This window comes from Panthera tigris, chromosome X (assembly GCF_018350195.1).
Source record: "Panthera tigris isolate Pti1 chromosome X, P.tigris_Pti1_mat1.1, whole genome shotgun sequence".
Taxonomy (NCBI): Eukaryota; Metazoa; Chordata; class Mammalia; order Carnivora; family Felidae; genus Panthera; species Panthera tigris.
This window is the reverse complement of record NC_056677.1, coordinates 98,925,167-98,939,400: the sequence shown is the minus strand read 5'-3', so window position 1 is coordinate 98,939,400 and position 14,234 is coordinate 98,925,167. Positions and strand designations below refer to the sequence as shown.

The following is a 14,234-nucleotide window of genomic DNA, read 5'->3' as shown; positions in this document are numbered from 1 at the left end:
TTCATATAATGGGCGGGCTTTCACCCCAAAAAGGAAAGCACTTGCATTATCAAAACAAAAACAACAACAACACAAAAAACCCCAACAACCCTTTAAGGGCGAGCTGTCTCACCTGCTTCAAGACTATGTCTTCAGATATTACTGTGCACCCGTGCGCTCTCTCCCCAGCCCACTCCCATTCCAGATTAGCCTCTTTTTCCAGTTAAAGGCTACTTTTTCTTGAAGCAGAAAACAAGCAGCAGCCTAACCAAACTCAGCTCTGATACACTTGCTCCACTTGCTCTTTCTGCTGCCCGACCCCCTTACTGGAATGGGGGTAGGTAAGAAGAGGTCAAAGTTGAAGCAACCCGTTTGCACTTCCACCTTGCCTCATAGGCTGAAGAGGGTAGCGTGCATGCGCTTCCGGGGTCAGTGAGGTTAACTTCCATTCCCCTTAGGCCTTGCAAGCCAAATTATGGAGTACACTAGAGGAGTCCATCATAGCAAGGAGGAATGGTATGGCTCCAAGGGGGGCAAAGATCTAATGAAGATATTTTGGGGGACTTTCCGATAAACATCTTGGGTGAAAAGGATGATACTCTAGTTCATTTCTGTGACAAATCCAAATTACTGATTAAAATCTATGGGCCGCTGATTCCATGCAAGCATGCTTTTTGCTATGCATGTGCTATTTTACATGGAAAACAAGGCGATAAGATGTATCCAGGCTGTAGTAATCTTGTGGAGCGAATTGAGGAACATACACAAGGCTATCTATTCATGTGCAGCACTGTTCAAGGATGCAAGAGAACATACTTGTCTCAAAGAGATTTAGAGGCTCATATCAACCACCGCCTTATGAGAGCTGAAAAGCCTGCTGCCCGTGCTTAACTTGAAACTGTTCGTCCCACATATTGCCCCATCACCACATGAAATCTCTGATCGTTTTATTAGGTTTCCAGACAAGCATCATACAAACAAATATTCCAGGGCAGTGCATTATATCACCACCTCCTTTCCAACATGTGCTGCACAAGCCATATAATCACCCACTAGAAGATATTTGTGCTCATCCAATAGAATTCATTATACACAGCTTCACCTCAACCTCCTTCATGAGTCAGGAAACCTTTGTATTTGAACAAGAAAACGACTTAATAACTGTTCCTATTCAGAATGGCTCAAATTCAGATACTTGAGAACCGCCACCTCCTGCTTCTATACATGAACTCACCATCATCCTGAATACCAGGGTCACCCAGTGGCATTAAACTCTCATCATATTATACCTCAGAGCAACATTCTGTACATACTCTCACCTCTACCACCAATAAGCCATCTAATGCCACATCCTTCCCAGGTTGCAGGTACTTCTGACTTGATTCAGGCTTCAGGTCTACCAATGACTTCTTCTCCATCGCCTTCCCCATAGTCATATTAATGCCCAGATGCTACCTTATATGAAATATCTTCCTCCAGGACCCGTACCATTTTCAACAGGGTAGTTCACTTATAAGTACACACCCTCATCACTATTGTAATTCACACCCTTTACTCCAATTCACTGAAAATCAAGGAACTAAGAGCCCTCCTTTATAAAACTAGGGGAAATGAGTCATGGTATGTGACCTGTACCCAGAGGGCCACCCACCCCTTCTTCCATGAGGGTAGGGTCTGTCTTCTCAAGCCCTATTTTTTGGACTGTATCATCCAGATCAGACAAGATACAAACCATATTACCAATGATAATAATATTTTGAACAGAAGATATAAGAAAAAAAACTTAAGTATTATCCAACTTCTAATTAAGCTTTGACCATTTGGGGCAGGAAAGGACCTCTTACAGAGGTGGCTATAAAACACTTAAAGTCTTGTCTCTTAAAATGGTTTTAAACCTTGATCTCAGGAATGATTTCAAGTACTTTACTATTGTGCAGAAAAGTGGCTCAGCTGAGCATAGCTTTCTATGCTTCAACAACTTTGCTCCTCTACTGTGGTAAAGTGGACCCACAAGTGACCATCTGCAATATTATTTCCAGAAGAGAAAATTACATTCTTCTCTCAAAAGTGTTGTTATTGTTAAACATGCTTAGTTTGTCTTGTGATATATTTTCTTAACTGGCTTAAAAGGAGTAAATTTCAATATGGTTTAAGAAACAATAATGCCTTGGGGCACCTGGGTGGCTCAGTCGGTTGAGCTTCTGACCCTTGGTTTCTGCGCAGGTCATGGTCTCATGGTTGTGGGATCAAGCCCTGAGTCTGGCTCCTCGCTGAGCATGGAGCCTGCTTAAGATATTCTCATTCTTTCTTTCTTCCTTTCTTTCTTCCTTTCTTTCTTTCTTTGTTTCTTTCTTTCTCTCTCTTTCTCTCTCTCTCTCTCTCTCATCTCTCCCTCTCTCTGCTCTTTCCTTGCTCATGCTCTCCCTCTCAAAAATAAACTTTAAAAAACAATTATGCCTTTATACACAAATCTATTTCTCTATAACTTCTAATCCTCTTCTTTCTAGGCCCAAAATGCTTTTTCTTTAATGTAGTTGCGGCTCTATGGCCCAAACTATCTGCGGGCTGAGCCCTGCCCTGGATTTTAGAAGCCATACAAATCAGAAGTATCTAAGTAGCACTAGCCCTAATCTGTCAAACCCAGCATCAAATCCCTCTTGCTACTCCAATCCTGACCTAATGTACCATTTATAATGGGGCACATAATGGGGCATTGCTGTGTTAAAAGATAAATGGGGTGTCTGGCTGGCTCAGTTGGAACAGCATGTGACTCTTTATCTCAGAGTTGTGAGTTCAGGCCCCACATTGGGTATAGAGATTACTAAAAAAAAAATTAAAAACTTAAAAGATAAACTGAGGCATATTAAACTTTGTAAGGGTTTATTTGGGCAAAAGGAAATCAGGTAGTATCCAGTTTTGTAGCTAGGAATTACTCTGATGAGCTATATAAAATGTAAGACTTAGGGGTGCCTGAGTGGTTCAGTTGGTTGAGCATCTAACTCTTGATTTCAGCTCAGGTCATGATCTCAGGGTCATGAGATCAGGCCCTGCATTGGGCTCCTCACTGGATGTGGAGTCTGCTTAAGATTCTTCCACTCCTTGTGCCTCTCCCTGGCTTACACGCTCTCTCAAATAGATAGATAAGTAAAAAAAACAAGTAAATAAGTAAATAAATAAGTAAAATAAATAAAATGACTTATATAGGTAGAAGGAAAGAAGAACAAGGAAGTTATCCTAGGCAAAAAAAGCAGATTGAAAATGAACACCAACATGGGTTAACATGTATACAAAAGGGTAAGAGGTTTAATTGGGGGGGCGGGGTCAATACAATCTCTTTAGCAGATTGCCTGTGATACACACTGCAGTCTGGTTTAATGCTTATTCAATAATAAAACTATTCCATTCTTGTTTACATTTTATGGAGAAGTTTTATTGGGTTGGCAGGAAATGTTATATTGAATTATATTTTCCCAACAATTTGGTAATAAGGATTCATCTGGCAATTCCTGAATTGGATGGATCGGCTGAAAGTCTTGTGAACCCACAACAGTCAGGTAAGCAACCCTAAATTAAGAAAAGTGTCCTTTCTTGCTCTCCACTATTTTGGAATACTAGCCAGATGAACTACGCTCTCAAGTTCAAGAATTTATTATTGAGTAAGCATTGGTGACACCAGCTCTAAAATCCCATCAGGATCACCAATAGCTTTGATGGCAGAAAAATATAGAAAGCCAGAATTGTTACATGCAGAGCTTTCTCTTAAATTGCTAATATCTATCTCTCTGTCACATTTGGAATGGGCATACATATAAGAATCCAGTCTTACAGTGGTGGGAACGGTTTCTTTGATTTGGACAAATGGACATATTTGCAGGGGTTCTTAGAAGTGCCTCATTCCAGGCATATGAATTAGTGGTATTTACTGGATGACTGTCAACTGAGGAGAATGTAGAAAGTGATCTGACAAACAGAAAGAAAGATTGAGACCAATGAAAGAGAAAATGGAAAAATTAAAGCACTCTCTCTTTCATAGAACCATCCTCTTTTCTTTGTTGTACAAGCTCCCTCTGCATCTCTTAATCTTTCCCTACATCAAATTGACTCCTGAGAAGAAGGAAGCAATAATCTTTTATTTTTTAATTTTTTTAAGTTTATTTATTTATTTTGAGAGGCAGCATGAGCAGGGGAGGGGCAGAGAGGGAGAGAGAGAATCCCAAGCGGGATCCATGCCATCAGCTCAGAGCCCAATGTAGGGCTTGAACTCACAAATCATGAGATCATGACCGGAGCCGAAACCAAAGTCAGACGCTTAACCAACTGAGCCACCCAGGCGCCCCAGCAATGATCTTTTAGATGGTGGTTCCCTTCATTAGATTTCCCTGTAAGGAAAGATAAGGGCACAACTTCTCCGGCTGGTAATTAATCATTTGCCCTGTTTGAGGGCACATGCTTGCATGTCTGGTGTCCTAGCCTGATTCCACTTCGTGTCTCAACCCTGGAATCCACCTCTAAGAGTTCCTTATCAAACGCACAACATGTAGCTAGGAAAGCGAGTATAATAAAGAAATGTGATCAACAAATAATCGGGAATTTGGATGAAAGACTATGTCACTGTATGAAGGTAACAGAAGAGAGTGGCTGCATTGGCCATATGGGAAAATTTTAAAAATGGTGTTAGGCCTGATAAATATCAACATGAGAAAAGAAACCAAAGTGCTACATAATCCTATATTTTTGTCTCTATAGGCATACCTCATTTTATTGTGCTTTGCTTTATTTATTGTGCTTCACAGATACTGCATATTTTACAAATTGAAGGCTTGCGGCAACCCTGCTTTGAGCAAGCCTATTGGTGCCGCTTTTCCAGGAGCATTTGCTCACTTTGTGTCTCTGTGTCACATTTTGGTAATTCTCATATTAATGAAAAATTTGAAATACTGGATTTTTTATAGTGATCTGTGATCAGAATAAATTCCAACTCACTGAAAGCTCACATGATGGTTAGCATTTTCTAGCAGTAAAGTATTTTAAAATTAAGGTATGTACATTGTTTTTTTAGACACAATGCTACCATGCACTTAATGGACTACAGTATATTGTGAACATAACTTTTATATGCACTGGGAAACCAAAAATCTTATTTGACTCACTTTATTATGATATTTCCTTTATTGCAGTGTTCTGAACCAAACCCACAATATCTCCAGGATATGCATGTGTAAGGAGAACCTGCCCTTCCTATTCAGATCACCTGTGAAGCTGATGCCATTGAGAAGCTTTCCAGGCCTCCCAGGTAATCCACTTGCCTTCTCACCAGCCGATATTAGTCTTTTTTTTTTTTTAAAGATTTTGTTTTTAAGTACTCTCTACACCCAAAGTGGGGCTCAAATTCACAACCCCAAGGTCAAGTGTCACATGTTCCACTGACTGAGCCAGCCAGGCATCTCGCTATTAGTCATTTAAACACTTCTTTCTCAGGGTGCCTGTGTGGCTCAGTTGGCTAAGTGCCGAACTTTGGCTCAGGTCATGATCTCAGGTCATGATCTCGTGGTTCATGGGTTCAAGCCCCACATCGGGCTCTGTGCTGACAGCTCAGAGCCTGGAGCCTGCTTTGGATTCTGTGTCCCTCTCTCTCTCTGTCCCTCCTCCACTCATGCTCTGTCTCTCCCTGTCTCTCAAAAATGAAGAAACATTAAAACGTTTTTTAAATAAAAAAATGAAGACTTCTTTTTCTGTGCCCAGAAATACTCACAGAAGTGCTCCACAGCCGCTTTTCAGTTTGTAGCCCCATATGGTGATGTGCACTGGCTGCCGCAAGGAATTTTGCAATCAGCAAACTTCACTGAGGTCATGGAGCAAAGATGTTGAGGACTAGAAAATGACACACAAGATGGGTATTGTGGCCAAGGGAAGCTATCAGCCACCCTTTACAACTGTAGAAGAACTAAGGGCTTTAGAAACCCATCAAGAGGGGTTACTTAATGCCTCTCTGCTAATGATGAGCAGGGAGACACTGCCAAGAGATACCCAGAACTAAGTGAGTCCCCAGTTGATTTCCATTAGCAATTTGTTGTTTTTTCAACATTCACAAGTATGGAAGCAGGGGCAGATCAAAATCACCCTCTAGTACTGACTCACCTTTGTATTGGCTCTCTTGCCCACTATCCAAACTCAAGTCAGGGAAAAGGCAATCAGATAGACTGAAAAGGCAAAAGGACAGACCGTTACTCAAATCTTAGTAGCAGCTAAGACAAAGAAGAGAAAAAATGAAAACCCACAGTGTTAGCTGCTCAGATAATTTACTAAAGGGAATAACCCTACTCTGGTCAACCTATGAAGGGAGCAAAGGAAGAAGGGAAAATTATATATCATATCACAAAAAGCCAGGACACTGGAAGAGAGATTGTAAGAAGTGACTCTAGAGGGTACAAAAATTGCAACAAGACAATCAAGAAAACCCAGAAGGACAAAACCTTCAGCTAGGAAATAATTGGCAAATGGCTCAAAAATTGATAGATTGGGAGGATCTTAGGGGTGGGAACTAGAGAATAATATGCTTCAATAACTTTTTCTCATGTTAACCTATCCTTACCTTTTCTAATAGATACCAGTGCTACTTATTCAGCAATTAACTTGGAAATTTCTCATTTGGCATCTGGGTGCTATAGCAATACAGGTTGTTGCTATTTCAAGGTCAGCCGTCTCATAGTTCCTTTTCCTCAGTGGTTCCCATTCAGATTTTTCCTCTAAGAAACATGTTTTCTTACTTTCTCCTGATTCTCTTATAAACCTACTGGGAAGCGACTGTACTGTGCAAATAAAGGCTACCATAATCACTGCTCCAGATGAAGTGTTTTGCTGAGCCCCACTGGAAAAAGTCAGCTGATTTGGTTACTATGTGCCAGGGCTGAGACAAATTGATGCATCACTTTAGGCCATTATTTAGCAATAATGATACTAGTTTAATTTGAGACAGAAAACCAGTAAAATTAGCTTACCAAAAGGATAAGCCATGGCCATGTGTAAAACAATATCCTTTGTTTAGAGCTCAATTTGAAGGAATAAAACTCGTTATATTTTAAAATTAGGAGGCGCGCCTGGGCGGCTCAGTCGGTTGAGTGTCCGACTTTGGCTCAGGTCATGATCTCGCGGTCCGTGGGTTGGAGCCTCACATCGGGCTCTGTGCTGACAGCTTGGAGCCTGGAGCCTGTTTCAGATTCTGTGTCTCCCTCTCTCTCTGACCCTTCCCCGCTCATGCTCTGTCTCTCTGTGTCTCAAAAATAAATAAACGTTAAAATAAATAAATAAGTAAAATAAAATTATGAGAAAAAAATTTTAATTTAAAAATATAAATAGATAAAATTAGGCAAAGGAGGCATAATTTTGAAAGTGGATTCACCCTATAATAGTTGCGTACTTTAGTAAAGAAGGAAGATAAATTTGATAAAGATGGTTGACTACTATGTAGATTTGTACAGTATCTTAGAGAAGTAAATAAATTTTCTGTTCCTTAACCTATGTAGTTCCTAACCATGCAACTATTCTGACTTAGTACCATTGTCTGCAAAGTTTTTCACTGCAATTGATCTGTATTGCCCTTTTTTTCTTCTTTTATTTATTTATTTATTTGCTTGCTTTTTGCTTTTCTTCTAGTGGATGAGTCTATATTCTTGTCTGCTTTTACTTATGAAGGAGTCATAAGTAAGTCTTATGAAGTTAAAGAATTCCAAGAGGGTTTGGGGGACTCCCTTACTATTTTTTCTAGTCATTTACAGGAAAACAGAGAAATCTGTCCCATCAGGAAGATCTATAATTATTCAATATGTAGATGACTTCCTAGTTATTCCAGTAATGTAAAACTGACACTTATGGCTTCAAAAGGGCTTAAGGCCACCCTTTCCATTTGTTTTGTACCAAAAATAAAGGTGCTACTAGAATTTTAACTTCTAAAGCTGGGATTCGACTATAGACCAATCTGGATGCTATGGCACCCTGAAAATGCCTGCATGTTTCTGAGCTGTGGTGGCAGCCACCACACTTAATGAAAAGGCTCAAGCCTTTGCATTGGGTCACTTGATTTACCTGAGTATCTCACATGTGATGATACTTATCTCACAAGAATAACCCCCAGCATTTGTTGGTAGACTGTCAGACTGGCTAGGAATAAGCATTATTATCCAATCCTAATGCAATGATCGGAAGACGCAATTCCCTAAACCTGCTACTTGTTTACCAGATTAGGAAATTGAATAGAAGATCATGACTGTACAACTGCAAGAAAAGAAAACATTAGGCCCCAGTCTGATTTATCTGATAATCCTTTTCAAAATGCAGATTCCATAACGTTTCCTGATGGGTCATGTGCTTGGGACAAAAGTGGCCAACTCAAGGCTTTTTATATCTTGGTGACTTATCATAACATCTTAGAAGCTTGTATTTTGTCTGGGATTAAGTTGGGTAAAGCAGATAAGTTAGTAGCAGTTACTAGAGCTGAAATTCTTGGCTCTGGACACAAAGCAAATATATATACTGATGATAAATATGTGTTTGGTATCTGTCATGCAACAGGGCAAATTTAGAAAACTAGGGGATTGTTGACTTCAGTGAAGACTAAAATATCTCATGAAGAATTAAAAGCTGATTTGTTAGAAGGGTTACAACTGCCTACTCAGATTATCAGTATCCATTGTAGAACTTGCACAGGGCAAAATGACAAAATTTCTAAAGGCAATGATTTTGCTGAAAGAACTACAAAAGCTGCTGTAAAAACACGACAGATTCCAAACTTAGAAGCCCCACTTTTAATAACTGAAACCTTTGTTCATTTTCAAAAATACACTTCACAAAGGGAAATGAACAAATGGATTGAAATGGGAGGAGCTAAAAAAAATTCGACTGGACTATAAAAATTACCTAACAAAATAATTCCTATACCACAGTCTTTATTTCCTTGATTAGATTATTGTTATGTTGTCAAAATCATCTAAGAGAGATTTTTAAAGTCACTAGACTTTTACTACACCTATCAAATAGATGAAATTATTCAAAACATATTAAAGAGTTTTATTATTTGTCAGAATTCTTTACAGACCACATCAAAGGTAGGTGTAGAAAGTTTTCTCTGACCAACTTTACCAGGAACCTGATGGCAGTTAGATTTCATAAAATTAACACCTATGAAAGGTAAGAGATTTTTGTCTAGTTGTGTATGATGTCTGAATGGCCTAGGCTTTCCCTCTTCAAAAGCAGATGTTCAGGCAGTGATAAAGGCTCTCTTAATGTGCATAATCCCCACTTTGGGGACCCTGAGGAATCAGATAGAGGAAATCATTTTATGTCCACTGTTGTCCAGGAATTATGCAAATGTATGTAGATTCCTAAAAACTATCATACTGCAAGTACAATAGATGACTCAAACTCTTAAGTTTATTGGCTAAGATTCAGCAATCTACTGGGTTAAAATGGCCTACAGAATTACCACCAGCTTTGTCACAAATAGAGAGATTCTTGAAAACAATAATGTTATCTCTTTGAGTTTATGTTTGGCAGTAAACGGGCCAAGGACAGACCACCCCAAAATGTGCCATTTTGGTATACTGATTATTTATTTATTTATTCATTCATTTATTTACTTATATGTTTACTTTTGAGACAGAGAGCACAAGTGGGAGAGGCATAAAGAAAGAAGGGGACACAGGATCTGAAGTGAGCGCTACACTGACTTCAGCGAGCCCAATGCAGGGCTCGAACCCATGAACCACAAGGTCATGACTCAATCCAAAGTGAGATGCTCAACCACCTGAGCCACCCAGGTGCTCCGGCATATTGATCATTTTAAATAAATGTTATTAAGAGACAGCCAGTGCAAAAAGAACTCTCTGACCCCTCCTTTGTCTCCACAAAGCAAGAAATAAATCTCCATGTGAAAGGTACGTTCCCTGTACCAGGAGGTAAAGAGACATCAGTATCACCACAGATAAGAAATTTAGAGCCAGGAAGACTGTATAAACAACGCTTGTTACTTTTTACTAATTTACTACCACAGCCCAAATTCTTTTTGGAATTCCTTCCTAATTGAAGCCCCCAAAGTCAAGTTTTCTTTGCCCTATCAATTCCTCACAGATTTGTCTTTTTGTCTAAAAAGAATAAAAACTGCCTGCATTGACTTCTCTGTGTCTCAATTTCATTATTGGGCCCCTGTGCACATGTAATTAAACTTCAGTTTTTTTCTTCTGTTAATCTGTCTCATGCCAATTTAATTCTTAGGCCAGCTGGAAGAATGTTGAAGGGTAGAAGTAAATTTTCCTCCCCTACATCAGGACTGTGAATTTGTGTCTGAAATCACTTCCTCTGTCTGTCTAACTGAATTCTCTCATAATCATGTTCAATACTTAAAATGGCTTCTCTCTTCCTTAGAAACCCTGAGACATAAAGCCAGAAGGGCCTGGAGGGACCTAATGGAAGAAGTCTGTTCTCCCCCCACTCCCACCCCATCAAACTGGGCAATTTATTTTACATAAAAGTGTTCTGGAGGGAAGATGAGGAGCCACCACATGGAGGGACCATTTGAGGTGCTGCTGATCACCCATATGGCTCTCAAAGTAAAAGATGACTCAGATGGATTCATGCCTCCCATGTGAAGCCAGCTCCTCAGGAGGACTAGACTGTGGTTCTCACAAGGGATTTGAAACTTAAATTTTCTTGAGTGACTGATATTGGTACTGAACTCAGCTGAAAGGGGGTATTCTAATGAACTTCATATAATTCTCAGACTGCCTTGGTGTCTTATTCACAGTAGTAGTTATTTAAGTTACTATAAGAAATACATTTTACTAGAAATCAAACATATTATTTGTTACATTACTTTTTTTTCTTTACTCCCAATAATGGTCCCTAAAGTCACACATTTCTGATCGGCTTTAAATTACACTCCCAGTATAGACACAGCCTGGGCTTATAAATTCAAATATCTGATTATTGGCAGAATAAAAATAGGACCATATTCATTACTAAGGTTTTTTTAATAATATCAAAGTAAAACTAATACGAATCCAGATATTCATGCCCCAAATTTAACACACACAAAAAGATGTTTTGTTAACTAGTTTGATTAGAAGGGTGGTATAGAAAAGGACCTGATTAATAGAAAAATAGAGATCTGGCATTTATGGATAGAAACTACAGAAGATAGATCTAATGTGACGGTTAACTACTTTGGGATACAAATTTTTTCTAGTCCTAGTAGAAACATATAATAAACATACCTGTTGTATTATTATAATAGTTCATTAAATATACGTGGATAACTACTGATTTGGGATTTGGATGGAGGTGAAAAATGGCCTGTTTTCAACACTTAAAATGATTAGAGCCTTGTACACTAAATGCTGGAAGTGGAAGGGGAGCAGAATTTGCGACCCCAAAATATCCCTCTTTGACATAAGGATTATCTTTAACTGGTTATTTTTAAGAAAGAAATAGCAGACATAGGAGAAGCTCTGAAAACCAGTTACCCTTTTGTACAAAATACTTACATATACAAGGGAAATCTCCATTTGTAAGGGTGTCTCCCTCTCTGTACCAGGAAGAGGAAGATGACTGAATCTCTAAAAACTCTTATCAGTGGAGAAGGTAGTGACTTAAATCTGCAAAACAACCATAATCTCATTTACTGTGTTTTGCATGATAACCTCCCATAACTGGTTTCCCCCACCTTCAATATCTTCTTTTGTCTTTAGCTAGAGATAGTACTCGAGGTGATATCTTGGGCCATTTCAGGAGTTACGCAGTTTTCCTGAGTATCTCCCATATATAGGTAGTATACATGTTGTCAAACTTCTGTTTGTTTTTCTCTTATTAATCTGTCTTTTATTACAGGAGGGTCTCAGTCAAGAACCTAGAAGGGTAGAGGAAAAGTTATTTTTCCTCCCCTACAAAGTTGAATCTGTACCTTACATTGAGTGCCTTATAATAGGGCTTCGATACTAAGAAGGAAAGCTGGTAAAAAAAGCAGATAAAAAGGGGCAGCCAGATGTCCCAGGCCAGATACTCCCCTTGCATGCTTTTGGCTTCTGCAATCTTGTTTGCCTCTTGTATCAGCCTGCTGTCAGAAACCAGAAGCTGGGCTGTACTAGCCCCACCAATCCCGGAAGCACATATGTACAAAAGATCAGCAAAACCCTAGCTGGATGCTCGCCCTTTGGAGGTGACTCCACTGGCCTGGCACGGGTCCAAAATAAACAGTCTTTTCTGATTCCCTGAGTGTCAACTTGTTCCTTCCTGGACACTGAGTATTTGCTGTATCAATACTAGATAATAGCCATTAGAGTCTTTGTTTTACATCTGGGAGAAATTATTTGGGAAGGTGGAATAATTACTAAAGGGCCTAAATATCCTTCAATTGTAATGTTATTTATATGACTGATGAAAAGGCACAGTCTTTTTATTTATTTGTTTATATAATTTAAAGGAGAAAATTCGGGGGCACCTGGGTGGCTCAGTCAGTTGAGCATCTGACTTTGGCTCAGGGCATGATCTTGTGGTTCGCGAGTTCGAGCCCCGCCTACGGCTCTGTGCTGACAACTCAGAGCCTGGAGCCTGCTTCAGATTCTGTCTTCCTTTCTCTCTGCCCCTCCCCCACTCATGCTCTGTCTCTCTCTTTCTCTCTCGAAAATAAATAAACATTAAAAAATTTTTTTAAAGTAAATAAAGGAGAAATTTCGTTTTAACAAAAAATTGAATTAAAAAATAAGGTTATCAAGCTCCACAGTTAAATTACTGATTAGGCTTGAATTTATTACAAATTAATATTTGTAATATTACATATTGACATAAAATACTACAAATTAATACTTTAGCTAATTTTTTCAAGTAATTATTTGCAAGTACAAACTATAAAGACATCACAACAGTCTGTAAAATTAATGACAAAGGAGAATATTTGTGCACTCTTGTGTTAATCAAGAATCTGCTTTAATCAATTACCACTGATATAGTATACTTAAACATTTTTTCCAAGGCAAATACTATACTAGCCTTTAGAATTCATCCTATTGTAATACTAGTAATTGCTTTGTCCTGTATTATACTATGGACTTGCTAGATAATTTAGACTGTTGCTAGAGAAAGGTAGAAATGGCTATGTCGAGAATTAGAAAACTACAGATTTACTAAAAAATAGTAACAAAGGGAAAATTATAACATTATGTACAAATCTAAAATATTTAAAATTTTTCATAATGCAAAAAAATAACTTTTATCCCTCTTTTTTTAGCATTTCCTTCAGAAAACTTGAGATTATAAATGCTATCTCTGCCTCTTTGAGATGTATGTACATCTATTTAAATAGTAAATAAGCTTCCTTCCAGTTATGCATCCCAGAAATACCATTCTTGGGGACCAAAGACCCATCTCTTTGAAAAAGGAAATTAAGAAGGGTGGTGGCTCGCTTCCTTGTCTGTGGCAATTTAGCTTTTAAGCTGTAACTTCCTGCTTGCCAAAAGATACGGGAAATCTTATTTTCCTTTTGGTTAAAGACAACTAACACGTATATAATGGATTGTACTTGCCTGGTTATGTAAATAGGGTGAGATATCTTTTTTGTCTCTACAATCTCTTTAAGAGATTACCTGTGATGCATCACAATCTGTTTTTATCTTCCTTTAAGAATAATACTGTTTCATTATTTTCTACATTTTATGGAGAGATTTTACTGGATTGGCAGAGATTTTATATTTAATTCTATTCCCCAACACCAGTCACTTATCTCAGTCCACTCAAATCCCAGTGGCAAAAATCTTGCAACACTGATCTCCTGCTGGACTCTGTTGCAGACTTCTCCATGGCTACCTAGATTTTTTAGCTCTTAACCAAACTCTAATTAACTAGTGAGGTTAAGTGAAGCTCTCAGTCATCTACAAAACACACTAATGCCTGTAGAATGCCTAATGTTCATAGCACATAGACTACACTGCAAGATTCCTCATGCTTTAGTTTCCACCAGTTGAATTATATGCTTAAGAGTCAACTATTTTAGTTCCTGAATCTGTTGTATACCACTTGTGCTTATAATTATAAAATATACAGTTGACCCTTGAACAACATAAGCGTTAGGGGTGCCAACCCCCCATGTAATTGAAAATCCATATATAATTTGATTCCCCAAAACCTTAACTACTGTCTCCTGTTAACTGGAAGCTTTACTGTTCACATAAACAGTTAACACCTATTTTGTACATTATATGTATTATACACTG

At 38.5% G+C, this 14,234-nt stretch overlaps 1 pseudogene; it reads left to right on the top strand.

The window, feature by feature from the left end:
- Window positions 1-492: 492 nt before the first annotated feature.
- On the top strand, window positions 493-12,240 carry LOC102967842 (annotated as a pseudogene).
- The last annotated feature ends 1,994 nt before the right edge of the window (window positions 12,241-14,234 follow it).